At 39.7% G+C, this 13,843-nt stretch overlaps 1 pseudogene; it reads left to right on the plus strand.

The window, feature by feature from the left end:
• The first annotated feature begins 5,292 nt into the window (after positions 1–5,292).
• Positions 5,293–5,392, plus strand: LOC113300743 (annotated as a pseudogene).
• Positions 5,393–13,843: the final 8,451 nt, after the last annotated feature.

Raw genomic sequence — 13,843 nt, forward strand, 5'->3', positions numbered from 1 at the left:
TTTTGTATCTCAATCACTCTAATTCACCCTAGCATTGGTAACAACTTGAATCGTGAGCCCCACCTAATCACTTAGAGAAACATAGTTTAAAAACAAAACAAAATAAAAACAGAAGTGAAAAGGACTCAACGAGATATGGTGAAACTATCATGTTATTTCTAACACCTGAGCTATGTGCTTTTATGAATAGACTCTTTAGATGTTGCCATCTAGTCAGATTGGTTCCTCAACTCCTACAACCGAAATGCTTCCATCCACTTAGATTGGTTAGTTCCATCCTTAATAGGGATAAATTTCTAGGCTCTGGAGTTTATTTATTGCAACGAAAAGGTAACAAAAAGTTCTACCCCACCCCCAAACTTAAATCTAACATTGTCCTCAATGTTTCTAATCAAAGAACAGTACCAAAAATATAAGTAACATGAGGAAATAGTAAAGAGAGAAGTCGGAAAGATAGTACCTGGGTGAAGTGTAACCAAAAACCTACAAAAATATTATACAACATACAAAATCGCCTCGATGGTCAATCAAGGTAAACAAGGTCTTCCAGAGGGACCTCCTAAACATCACCTGTAAGAAAAGGCTCTAAAAAGGGCTTCAATTGTTGACCGTTAACCTTTGAAGAACTACTACCATCTGGTGTCTCAATCTCAACAGCGCCATGAGGAAAAACAGTACGGACCACAAAAGGACCGGTCCACCGAGAGCGCAACTTCCCGGGGAATAGATGCAAACGAGTGTCATACAGAAGAACTTTTTGACCTGGAGAAAATGACTTTCGTAAAATATTCCTATCATGCACAAGTTTCATTTTGTTCTTATTCTCCTTAGCACTATCGTATGCATATCTACGAATCTCGTCCAACTCATTGAGCTGGAGATTTCTTTGAGCTCCTGCCTTGTCAAGTGAAAAGTTTAAGTTCTTAATAGCCGAATAGGCTCGATGCTCTAACTCAACATGCAGGTGACATGTCTTGCCAAACACTAAACGATAAGGTGACATTCCAATGGGTGTCTTAAACGCAGTATGGTAAGCCCATAAGGCATCAGTAATCCTCGACGACCAGTCTTTCCTATTTGGATTAACTGTTTTCTCTAGAATACGTTTAATTTCCCTATTGGAAACCTCTACCTGACCACTAGTCTGAGGGTGATATGGGATTGCTACTTTATGGGTAATACCGTATTGTTTCATTAAAAGAGCAAACGGTCTATTACAAAAGTGTGAACCTCCATCACTAATTATAGCTCGTGGCGTACCAAAACGTGTAAGTATATTCTCTTTCAAAAACTGGACTACGACCTTGTGGTCATTCGTTTTACACGGAACCGCCTCAACCCACTTAAACACATAGTTTACAGCGACAAGTATGTAAATATAACCAAACGAAATAGGAAATGGACCCATAAAATCGATGCCCCTCACATCAAAGACTTCAATCACTAAAATAGGGTTCAAAGGCATCATATTTCTACGGGAAATGGTTCCTAACTTCTGGCAACGCTCACAAGAAACACAATGACTATGAGAATCTTTAAACAACGAAGGCCAGTAAAATCCACACTGCAAAATCTTAGCAGCATTATTCTTAGCACTAAAATGACCCCCACATGCATGTTCATGACAAAAGGAGATAATAATAGACTGGTCACTCTCAGATACACATTTCCTAATAATCTGGTCCGGACAATACTTAAACTAAAAAGGATCGTCCCAAAAGAATGCTTAACCTCGGCTAAAAACCTAGAACGATCTTGCTTACCCAAATGTTGAGGGGTTTGACCAGTAACAAGATAATTCACTATATTTGCATACCAAGGTGATTAGGAAACAGAGAACAATTGTTCATCGAGAAAGTTATCCCTTATAGGAAGGGAATCACTAGGGGAACTAACAACTACCCTAGAAAAGTGGTCTGCTACTACATTTTCTGCACCCTTTTTGTCTCTAATGTCTGGGGAAAATTCCTGTAACAATAGGATCCATCTAATCAATCTAGGTTTGGTATCCTTCTTAGATAAAAGGTATTTCAAAGCAGCATGATCTGTATAGATTATGATCTTAGAACCTAATAGGTAGGAACTAAACTTATCCAAGGAAAACACGATGGCTAAAATTTCCTTCTCGGTAGTTGTGTAGTTCATTTGCGCATTATTCAGAGTTTTGCTAGCATAATAAATCACATGAAAAGTAATTTGTTTTCTCGTTGTCCTAAAACGACGCCTATAGCATAATCTGAAGAATCACACATAATCTCAAAGGGTAGGTTCCAGTTAGGTGCCTAGACTATCAGGGCAGTAGTGAGTAAAGTTTTAAGCTTCTCAAAAGCCTCTAAACAAGCACCATCAAAGAAAAACTTGACATATTTTGCAAGCAAATTGCAAAGAGGTCTAGAAATCAAGCTAAAATCCTTAATGAATCGACGGTAAAAACCTGCATGCCCTAGGAATGACCTAATATGTTTTACGGTTTTTGGGACCTGTAAAGTCTTAATAAGGTCAACTTTGGCTTTGTCTACCTCTATACCCTTTGAAGAGACGATGTGCCCTAATACAATTCCTGATTTAACCATGAAATGACATTTTTCCCAATTAAGCACTAAATTTTTTTCCTTACACCTAGTCAACACTAATGTCAAATGATGCAAGCACTCATCGAAAGATGAACCAAACACTTAAAAATCATCCATAAAGACCTCTAAGAACCGTTCTACCACATCAGAAAATATGCTCATCATACAACGCTGAAAAGTTGCAGGGGCATTACATAGCCCGAAAGGCATGCGTCTATACACAAAGGTACCAAAGGGACAGGTAAAAGTGGTTTTCTCTTGATCTTCTGGGGCAATAACGATCTGATTATAACCGGAGTAGCCATCTAAGAAGCACTAGTGACTATGTCCATCAAATCGCTCTAGCATTTGGTCGATAAAAGGAAGGGGAAAGTGATCCTTCCTTGTGACCTTGTTCAATTTCCTATAGTCAATAAACACACGCCATCCCGTGGTCACTCGGGTTGGGATTAATTCATTATTATCATTCTGGACTACAGTGATACCTGATTTCTTGGGGACAACCTGAACAGGGCTGACCCACTTATTGTCTGAAATTGGGTAAATAATACCCGCATCTAACAACTTAAGCACCTCTTTTCGAACTACATCTTTCATGTTAGGGTTCAGTCGACGTTGCATCTCCCTAGAAGGTTTGGAGTCTTCCTCTCAATGAATCTGATGCATACACACAGTAGGACTTATACCCTTAATGTCTGCTATAGTCCACCCTAAAACTTCCTTATTGTCTTGAAGTACATTTACTAGCCTACTTTCCTGATCACTATCCAAATTGGAAGCTACAATCACAGGTAAAATCTCAGATGGGCCTAAAAACACATACTTTAGAGTATCGGGTAGTGGTTTAAGATCCAACTTTGGGGGCTCTTCTAAAGAAGGAATTAGGGTAGTCTCAGAAACTGGTAACGGTTCGAACCTAGCTTTCCATCTATCAGTGTCTAACACAGGGGTAGAATCTAATAGAGCATTCACCTGTTCAATAGTGCTATCATCGTCAAAATCTAAACCAAAATGGGATAGATAACTATCTAATGGGTTTTCAGACAAGATGTTTGGTAATGACTCCTGAACTAATGCTTCTATCATGTTCACCTCCTCAACACATGTGTCATCTAGCTCATGAGGTTGCTTACTGACATTAAAAATGTTCATCTCCATAGTCAGATTACCAAAAGATAAACTCATCACACCATTTCGACAGTTAATGATCGCATTAGACGTAGCTAAAAATGGGAGACCTAAAATCACAGGTATCTGGTTCTCTGGGTCAGGGACAGGTTGGGTATCTAGGACCACGAAATCCACTGGATAAATAAACTTGTCGACCTCAATAAGAACATCCTTGATAACACCTCGAGGGATTTTAACAGACCTATCAGCTAACTGCAGTGTCATCTGAGTAGGTTTCATTTCACCAAGTCCTAGTTGTAAGTATACATGGAATGGCAGTAAGTTCACACTGGCTCCTAAGTCAAGTAAAGCTTTTTCTACCCGGAAGTTACCTATTTTTCAAGCAATGGTAGGAGAACCTGGGTCTTTGTACTTTGGGTCTTTGTCTTTCTTATGGACGCTAAGTTTTCGCTTTCGCGTACACATATCCTTAAGGAACTTGGCATAAGAAAGAATTTTCCTAATTGCATCTAATAAGGGAAGGCTTATGGTAACTTGCTTAAAAACCTCCACTATGTCATTAAAGTTCGATTCCTTCTTTGTTGGTACTAATAGCTGAGGAAATGGGGCTCTAGGCCTAAAATCAGACCTTTCAGGAACCGAATTCACATCTTCAGAAACTTTATCAGTCTCTTGAGCTACTGGTTCTGAGAGGTGAGATCCTGAGGGGTGAACTACAATATGTTCACTATCGGGCATGGTTACCTCATTGTCTAAAACTCTACCACTTCTAAGGGTTCTAACAGCATTCAATTGATTCGATGGTTTTGCACCTAATTCATGAACTCCTCTAGGATTGGGTTGTGTTTGACTAGGAAACTTACCTTTTTCTCTCAAAGAATCACTTATCAGACCAACCTGGGTTTTTAACTCGGAAATAGCCTGACTATTTTCTTGTCCTATCCTGTTACTAGCTTGTAGACTCTGTTCTACGGATAACTGGAATTTTGCAGTTTGCTGAGTTAACAAGGCGAGAGATTCCTCTAAACTTATGATTTTCTTATCTGACTGATTCTGAAACTGAGCTAGTCCTGAAGGATTCTTAGTATATCCAAAACCTGGGGGAGCATTAGAATTACTAAACTAACCTTGACTTTGGCCCTTAGACCACGAAAGGTTCAGATGGTTTCTCCAACCAGGATTATAGGTTTCTGAATATGGGTCAATATTTTGACGGTTATCAAATCTAGTGTTATTATAAAGAGCATTGGCCTGCTCTTCAATATTCTGGCCTTCCCAAAAAGGCTCCACTCTACCACTAGTCTGGCCCACTTCTAAGGCTTCTAACCTTTTTGCTATAGCAGCAATTTTGGCATCTGATTCATAGCCTCCTTCTACCCTATTAACGTTTCCTCTACTTAAAGAATTGTTTTCTGGGGTGCCCTACTTTTTTCCCATTGCTGGGTTTTTTCGACGATTTCATTAAAAAAATTCCATCGCCGCATCAACAGCTTGGTTTTCAAATCCACCAGTGCATAGAGACTCAACCATGGTCGTTGTGGAATAATCTAAACCCTCATAAAGGATCTGAACTAGCCTAACCTTTTCTAAACCATGATGAGGACACTGGGATGATAAATCATTGAACCTTTCCAAATACCTATATAAAGATTCTCCCTCTTGTTGTGAAAATGTGCATATTTGCGTCCTAATAGACGATGTTTTGTGCCTAGGGAAAAACTTATTGAAAAAGGAAGATGTAAGTTGTTCATATGTCTCAATTGACTCGGAGTCCAAACTATACAGCCACAACTTGGCCTTATCTTTCAGGGAAAATGGGAATAACCTAAGTTTCAAAGCATCATCATCTAAGCCTCTAATTCTTATAGTACTACAAGTTTCCTCAAAATCCCTAACATGGTAATAAGGGTTTTCATTTTATTTCCCTAAAAAGATAGGGAGCATCTATAAGGTCCCAGGTTTCAGTTCATAGGGTGCCTCCGTTTCAGCTAACTTAATACACGAAGGACGGGTAGTCCTAGTTGGATTCAACAAAGCTTTCAAAGTTGCCATTTCTGGCGCTATCGGAGCAACAGGGATTCTCTCCTCAGTCAAAGAACGTTCAAAAACAGACTCTTCAAAAGCCGGACTTTCTAGATTAAGGTAATCGAGACGCTTCGAACTACTAGGTTTCTCTTTTACGTTCAAGTATACAATAGAATTTTCTAAATTTGAAGGGTAAGCAAACACAGATCAAGGCCGAGTCAACCAAATCAAACCTATTGATTTCTAGCAAACAAAAAGCATGATGGCTCCACTTAGATTGTTTCTAGACCAGCTTATAATCCTTCGAACGGGAATTCGTTACTATTTAAGAAAACCCGTGTGGAATCAATCCGAGTTAACGTAAGTTGCATATAGGCGAGGGAATCTCGGTGAAGCTTTGATACCCAAGGCCTCACCGGTATTACAAGGCGGCGCAGTCACGCATTCAACTTATAGAAACTGTCAAGAACTTCAAAGTATGCTTAAAAAGAGTAACCAATATTTTTCGAATGACTTTCCTGTTAAGCTCGTTACCCTATTTGTCTCTTTCTAGTCAAAATTTTAGGCTTAGGTTCGCGTAGTTTACGTGTTCCTAAAGCGGGCAAGAAGAGAACGGTGATGAAATCCGAACCCTTATCTTGTATGGCCAGGCCTTGCCCTTTAGTAGAAAAATAAATTTTCGTATTCAGTCCTCAACATATATGCATACGAAGGAGTCCAGTAACTCGCTGACAGGGGATTCGCGAGTGTTTAGAATCTTACCTCCCGTTCTAGACGGGGGATGAATCGGTTGTAGTCGACTCGGGCCACTGACTCCGATGTCTGGTATACGAACCCAAGGTGCAGAGACAATATCGTAATTGTCCTCCTTCTCTGCAAACAGTTTATATTTAAAGTACCCTTCCGTAGGGTAATAAAAAATAATGTCTCAAAGTCCAAAAATAATAAACCCTAATACAGTTTTTTTTTTTCAAAATAAAATAAACAAACCCTAAACTAAAATTGTCTAAAATAAAATTGTCTTCTTTTCTGTTCTTTTTGATTTAATCTTTAGCTCTAAGTCTTTATGAAATCACCAAACTCCTTGGCTCAATTTTCTTTATGATCCAGAACCTGTAGACACAAGATAAATACCCAAAAACATAAAAAATGACAAAAATAATAATAAATAAAATAAAATTAAAAAAAAAATCTAAAACCCTGAAAACAAGTCCGCGTCGGCGGCGCCAAAAATTAATGTGATTTGTAGATAGTGGTAAAAGTGGTTCGATTCTCAGACTTGTGAAGGATATTAATTAGACTTAAATTCTAATATTAAAATAGAAAACTCACTAAAAATTATAGCAAACTCAATCAAAGATGATATTAATACTAAAAGAAACACTGAGGCTAAGATTCCACTATTTTTCAAGTTCAAAGTGATTAAACCAACACTTATATTTATGCAATTTTCTTGTTTAATTTGATTCTAAAATATTGCAACAAGTAGATTTTCAAAAGTAATAATTGTAAATACCAAGTATGAAGCATCAAAAGTCTTAAAACTAAGCATACTCCATCAAAATAGATCACAATCACTCAAATAAAAATCATATTCAATAATAGTTCAAGGCAAATAATCATATAATTATTGTAAATAAAAAGATAAAATAGAATATACCACTTTTTGTTAGAAAAATAGCTTCCTCTATCGCCTCAGAAATGGGGTTTAGCTCCTCATATTAATCATGAACTCAAAATATGTGTTTGTTGCTCAAAAGATGATTAAAAGAATGAAAAGTAATAACACAGACTGTTTGCAACAGTGTATTGGTGTTGCAAAACAGCCGTTACCATGGAACTGTTACAGAAAAACTGTTGCTTTGTCGCTGATTTTAAGACCCTAGAATACGACTGCCCTGCACAGCTTAATGTTTTTCAGCTGTTAAACAACGACACTGTTCTACGAATGTTTCCCGTGCGTCAATGTTCTTCGCGTTCTTCTTCTTCAGCAGCAGAAACAGAGTTTGGTAAAGCTATGATTTCTTCTTCTCTGGCTCTCCTTAGGTTCCCAAACTCTCGACACCTCTTCTATATGACCCAAGACATCTATTTATATCAAAAATACCGATTAAATCTCTCCCAAATCTTCCAAAATCTCTTTCCTCTCTTCACGGCCAAGTTGCGGCAATTTCTTGTTTTAGAATTTCTACGCGTTTCTGAGCTTTCTTTTTATTCTAAACTCTTCCTTAGATAGATACAAATCTTTGGAAGGTTTACAACGCTTTAATCTCTCTAAAATTCCCTAAAATAGGTCACACACGTGACTTTCCATATTTTTTGTTGTGAGAAAAATCCGTCGATTGAGCCCAGTCTAATCAATTTAAACACCCATATCAAATTCCTAGACCCATAAGGAGTCTATCCTATGAAAATCAGAGGTTTAATCGACCTCAAACTCCTCCAAATCACGATTGCCAAAACTGTTCTTCACTGCACCTATTTTCCCGCCAAAAACCTTGTTTTTGAAATGTTGAAGATGGTTGCCCCTTAGTAATTAGGTTACCCCTTATCCAAAGTGAGAGTCCGAATAGCAAATGTCCTCCGGGTGCTTTCCGACAACTTTTCGAGCCAATTTTTTCCAAAAATGTTTATTGACCAAAAATACCTACAAATAAATAAAACACAATAATAAGTACAAAAATGAACCCTAACAATATATAGAATCGAGACAAATCGGACACAAAACTGTGTCTATCAACTATTACCGATCATTGAAGAGATGAACGAGATGAATCTGCGGGACGTCAAGAATCATGAACTTCATAGGTGGGATGACATGATCTCGAATTGCGAGACCCTGCGGTTCAACATGAGTGGGCTCCTCCATCGACTCGAGATGATCAAAATCGACAGGGCAGCGGCTGCTGCTGATGCGATTTCTACCACAACTGCTTTCTTGGAAGAGGAGAAGGCACTTGCCTTAGAGTCAGCAAGAGTTGAGAAGGTTGTCCAGGATTTGAAAGTGAAGACCAGAAACTTTCAGAAGAAGCTCGACATGGCTGTTTTTAAGAATTATTCTCTGCTGGATGGTTTACTCAGAGTGAGCATTTATGATTGTTGTTTTCGAATAGGTTTAGGATTTTCGTAGGTAGAATGATTGATCATTGGAAAGAATTTTTTTTTCATTTATGAAATGATTTAATAAACAAAGGAGTATTTTTGCATACTCTTTGGAGGAATGTAAATTACATTTTGAGAAATGCATGTAATAATGAAAAGGTAATGGTTTTCTACGGATCAGGCATAATATGCTTTGAGCCATTTACCATTGATGATATTTCCTTCCACTCCTCCATCAATGGCCAAGATCTTGTAATATCCACAGGACACTGCCTTGATGATCACATATGGTCCTTCCCATTTTGGAGAGAACTTGGGAGCAAACATATCTTGTTGAATGTGTTTTGCTGTCTTTAGTACCAAATCTCCTACTTGGAATGTTCGAGGCCTTACCATTTTATTGTAAGCTCTGGAGATCCTTTGTTTGTATGCTTCCACGTTTTTTCTACCTTAGCCCTCCTTGACTCAAGCATGTCCAGTTCAGCAATCCTTGAGTTGGACACTTCTGCTTCATCCCATTGTACTCCATTAGATGTGGCGATCCTTGCTGAAGGAATCTTGATTTCTGCTGGGAGTATGGCGTCATCTCCATAAACAAAAGAGTACGGTGAAGTCCCGATTGAGCTCCTTGGTGCGGTCCGGTAGTCCCATAAATCCATAGTCAATTGTTCATGCCACGTCCGAGGGTTATCATGAATTGTTCGGCTGAGAATTCGGATCAAAGTTTTATTGGTGCTCTCTGCTTGTCCATTTCCTTGGGGATAATATGGTGTGGAGAAAACTTATTTGATACCGTATTCCTCGAGCAACTCTGTCACGTGTTTGTTGGTAAAAGGAGTTCCATTATCAGTGATGATGTGCTTAGAAACGCCGAATCTGCATATTATGTGTTCCTTGATGAAGGATGCGATCGTGACTCCAGTAGTGCTTCGAAGGGGAATAACTTCAACCCACTTGGTAAAATACTCAGTTGCAGTGATGATGTATTCATGATGCTTCGAAGATGCTGGATTGATTTTCTCTATGATATCCATTCCCCAGCTATAAAAGGTCATGGGCTATTCACAGAATTCAACGGGAGACAAGGAGTATGGATGAGATTACCATGGACTTGGCATTAATGACACCTCTGAATGTGTGCAGCTGCGTCGTCTTCCATGGTCGGCCAATAGTATTTCTCGTGAATCTGGAGAAATAGTTTCCTCTTTCCTTGATGTTCTCCATCGTGCATTTCCTTTAAAAAATTTGGGATTTCATGCCTAGCTAAGCATCTCAGCAGGTTCCCACCAAAACTTTTGCGGTATAAGATTCCGTCCAGAAATACAAATCTTTTAGCTCTCTGAATGAGCTTGATCGTTTCCTTCTTTTACAATGGAAGCTCATTGTCCCTAAGGTACTTGATGTAAGGTTCCCTCCAGTCCCCAGCGTTGTGAACTGTCAAAGACTCTAAGTGATGAGGAGGCCTTTGAAAATTGGTGCAAGATCTTTGCAGAGTTCTTGATTGAGCTTCCATGGAAGGCCAATAGTATCCCATCCTTTCAAGCTTTCTGTAAAGTGTTACCACCAAAGTCTGTCTGCAGATTTCTTCATGTACGCATTTGAGTTGTTCACCCGCTTCATCGTCTCCGAGGCATCGTGATAAAGACCCCTCAGGATTCCGATAGTATAATGCTCCATGAAGCAAGAAGTAGTTCTTTAGTTCCTTGAGACTGACTTTCCCTTCTGAAAGAGAATTGCTCAATTCATGAATAATGGGTTCTCGCCAATCGTTTGTCTGAATGTCTTCGACTTGAGAAAGTCAGGTAGATGATACAACACGCCTTTGTACCATGATTGTTTTCTCCGCTCCTTCGAATTGCAGTTTAGAAGAAAGAGTTTCTAGACAGTCAGCATGTTTGTTGTTAGTTCGTCCAGTATGGACGATTGTGGCATCAGCAAAATGGGTTAAGATCCTCTGACCTTCTGTTCTGAATGGTGCGAGCGTGATTTCTTTGAGAAAATATTCTCTGTTCATTTGGTTGACTAGTAGCTTTGAATCTCCCCTTATCTCAAGGTGTGTTGCTCTTGCTTGCTTGGCCAAGGACAAACCTAATAAGAAAGACTCATATTCCGCTGAGTTGTTGGTGCAGTGAAAATCCAGTTTGAATGAATGTGAGAATACTTCACCATATGGAGATACTAGCACCACGCCCGCTCCTCCATTGTCGTTGCTAGGGATGGCGGATCCGTCAAAGTATAAGAGCCACGTTTCTTCCTTGATAATCAAGACCTCTGGAAACTCACCGGGCACATATTCATGTAACACTGTTGCATCTTCCCCTGGAAAAGAAGCGAGCAAGTATGCAACTGCTTGACCCTTGATTGCTTTGGGTGGTACACAAGCTATGTCAAATTCTGACACCTGAAGTAGCCACTTTGCTGGTCTTCCCATTAAGGCTGGCTTTGATAGTAAAAACTTTATAGGATCGGCTTTGGAAATAAGCACGAATCTGTTGGATAGCAAGTAATGCCTGAATTTATGGATTGCATGCACTAATGCTAGACATTCCCTCTCGGATTTTGAGTGTCGGAGTTAAGCATCTCTTATTGTACGGCTGAAGTAGTAGATTGGTCGTTCGATACCTTCTTGGTCTTCTTGAGCAATAAGTGCTCCGATATCCACATCACTGGAAGCTGTATAAAGTATTAATGGTCGTCCTTGCACCGGATATTTCATGACAGCAGGTGATAACAATATCTGTCGTATCTTCTGGAATGTTTCTTGTTGGACGGTCGTCCATGTGAAATTTGCTCCTTTCTTCAGCAGAGGAGTGAACGAAGAAATGAGTTGATCTAATCCAGGAATAAAACGTCGAATACAGTTTACCTTGCCCATGAAACTCTGGAGTTCCTTCACAGTGCGTGGAGGAGGCATGGTGGTGATATCTTTCTTCTTGTCTGGATCGACTTTGATTCCTTCTGCTGTGACCAGGAACCCTAGAAACTTTCCGGAAGAAACCCCAAAAGTGCACTTCAAAGGATTCATCTTTAATTTATATTCTCTGCATCTTTCAAATACTTGTCTCAGAACTTAAAGATGGGATGATCGAGTCTTCAACTTCACCACCACATCATCGACATAGTCTTCCACTTTCTTATGCATCATGTCTTGGAATATGGAAGTCATGGCTCGTTGATAGGTAGCATCGGCGTTCTTCAATCCAAAGGGCATCACAGTGTAGTGAAAGTTCCAGTACGGAAGGCGGTCTTGTTGGCGTCATGTTCATACATCTTAATTTGGTTGTATCCGTTGTAACCATCCATGAACGAGAACATACCATGACCATTGGTTGAATCAACAAGCATATCAATGTTGGGTAGGGAAAAATCATCCTTCGGACAATATTTGTTTAGATTCCTGAAATCAACACAACATCTGATTTGACCATTTTTCTTCTTGACAGGAACAACATTCGCCATCCATGTCGGATGCTGGATGGGTTTGATAAACCCTGCTGCCAGTAGTTTCTGAATTTCAACCTTGATTTGCTCCTCAACTTCATGTCTGAACTTCCTAGGCGGTTGTTTGACAGCTTTAGATCCAGGGGTAATGTGCAGATGATGAGTAACTAATTTATCGTCTAGTCCAGGCATTTCTTCGTACATCCAAGCAAAAACATCCTGATATTCTTTCAGTAGATTTATTAGTTCCGTCCATTCTTCTGGTGACAGCATGGAACTAATTAAAATTGGCTTTGGGTCTTCCTCTGTCTCGATGTTAATTGTTTCGAGGTCATCAGTGGTGGAATTAGTGTCGTCTTGCAATTGTCGTGGAGCATCTTGGACTTCCCAATAGAGTGATGGTTCGCTCTGACATATTTCTTCTAGGAAGGGAGACTTTTCAACGTCCTCCCTTGTTAATTGCTAATCCTTGCGTCGGCGGTAAATGATCCTCCCTTCCGCATTATGACTGGATATGAAATTATACCCCAGAATTGAGATCTGGTCCTTGCGGCGCTTGACCGGTGTAGCAGATGACTTGATCAGCTTAGCGCCTGAGGATGATGTTTTGTCAGCAACCTCTTCAATGGACTTCCAGCTTGGGAGTAGAATGCTGTAAATCTTCCTGGGAGGTTCAGGGATGTCCTTTTGAGATTCAAAGAATTCAGCGTCATAGACCGGAGTGTAAGGAGATGATGAAGCTGCGATACGAACAATTTTGTAATTGAGCAGAGCTTTCATGTATTGATGATATATTGAAGGAACCACTTTATTGTCATGGAACCACGGTCTTCCAAGTATCATGTGATAATCAGGTTCTTGTTCGATCACGTGAAATTTGGCCTTTGATTAAATAGGCCCCACCCTCAGGTCTATGTATGCGTATCCATATGTATGGATCTGGCTTCCTTCAAAGCCTGTCATCAAGATGGGATGGCGAATTATTTTACTCTGCGGAAACATGGCTGCTTTGAGAGTCTTCATAGTGATAATATTTGTGGAAGCGCTTGTATCGACAAGAACTCTCTTGAATTCGGAGTCTCTGATAAAACCAATCACGTACATGGATCGATTATGCGCTTCGTCTGCCATATGGTCTTCTTCTCCGAATGTGATATTGTTGATCAAATGCTCAGACATCATGGATGTTTCTTCGACTGTTAGGCATGACGGAGTTAGTTGCACGTCTGACGATATTCAGTTGAGTGCAGCGAACGTGTTCGTACGTTGATCTCTTGAGAAGTGCATGAGTTCACATAGATTCTCGATCAAGTGTGTGACTTCCTGATCCACTGGCTTCTCGTAAGTAGTGAAACTATTGGCGTGAGGAGCGTCAATAGAATTTGGCCGCTCCACCATTTCTGCTCCCAAGAGCCTCGTCAATTCCACCATGCAGGTGAAGAGGTTATCAATCGCTTCTTTTAACCGATTGATGTTTCCAGCTAAAATTCCTTGCCTTCGTGCTAATTCCGCTAATGACAGGATTTCTTCATCGGAGGTATCAATGGAGACAAAGGGAGTAGTGAAGTAAG

Source organism: Papaver somniferum, chromosome 7 (genome assembly GCF_003573695.1).
Source record: "Papaver somniferum cultivar HN1 chromosome 7, ASM357369v1, whole genome shotgun sequence".
Classification (NCBI taxonomy): domain Eukaryota; kingdom Viridiplantae; phylum Streptophyta; class Magnoliopsida; order Ranunculales; family Papaveraceae; genus Papaver; species Papaver somniferum.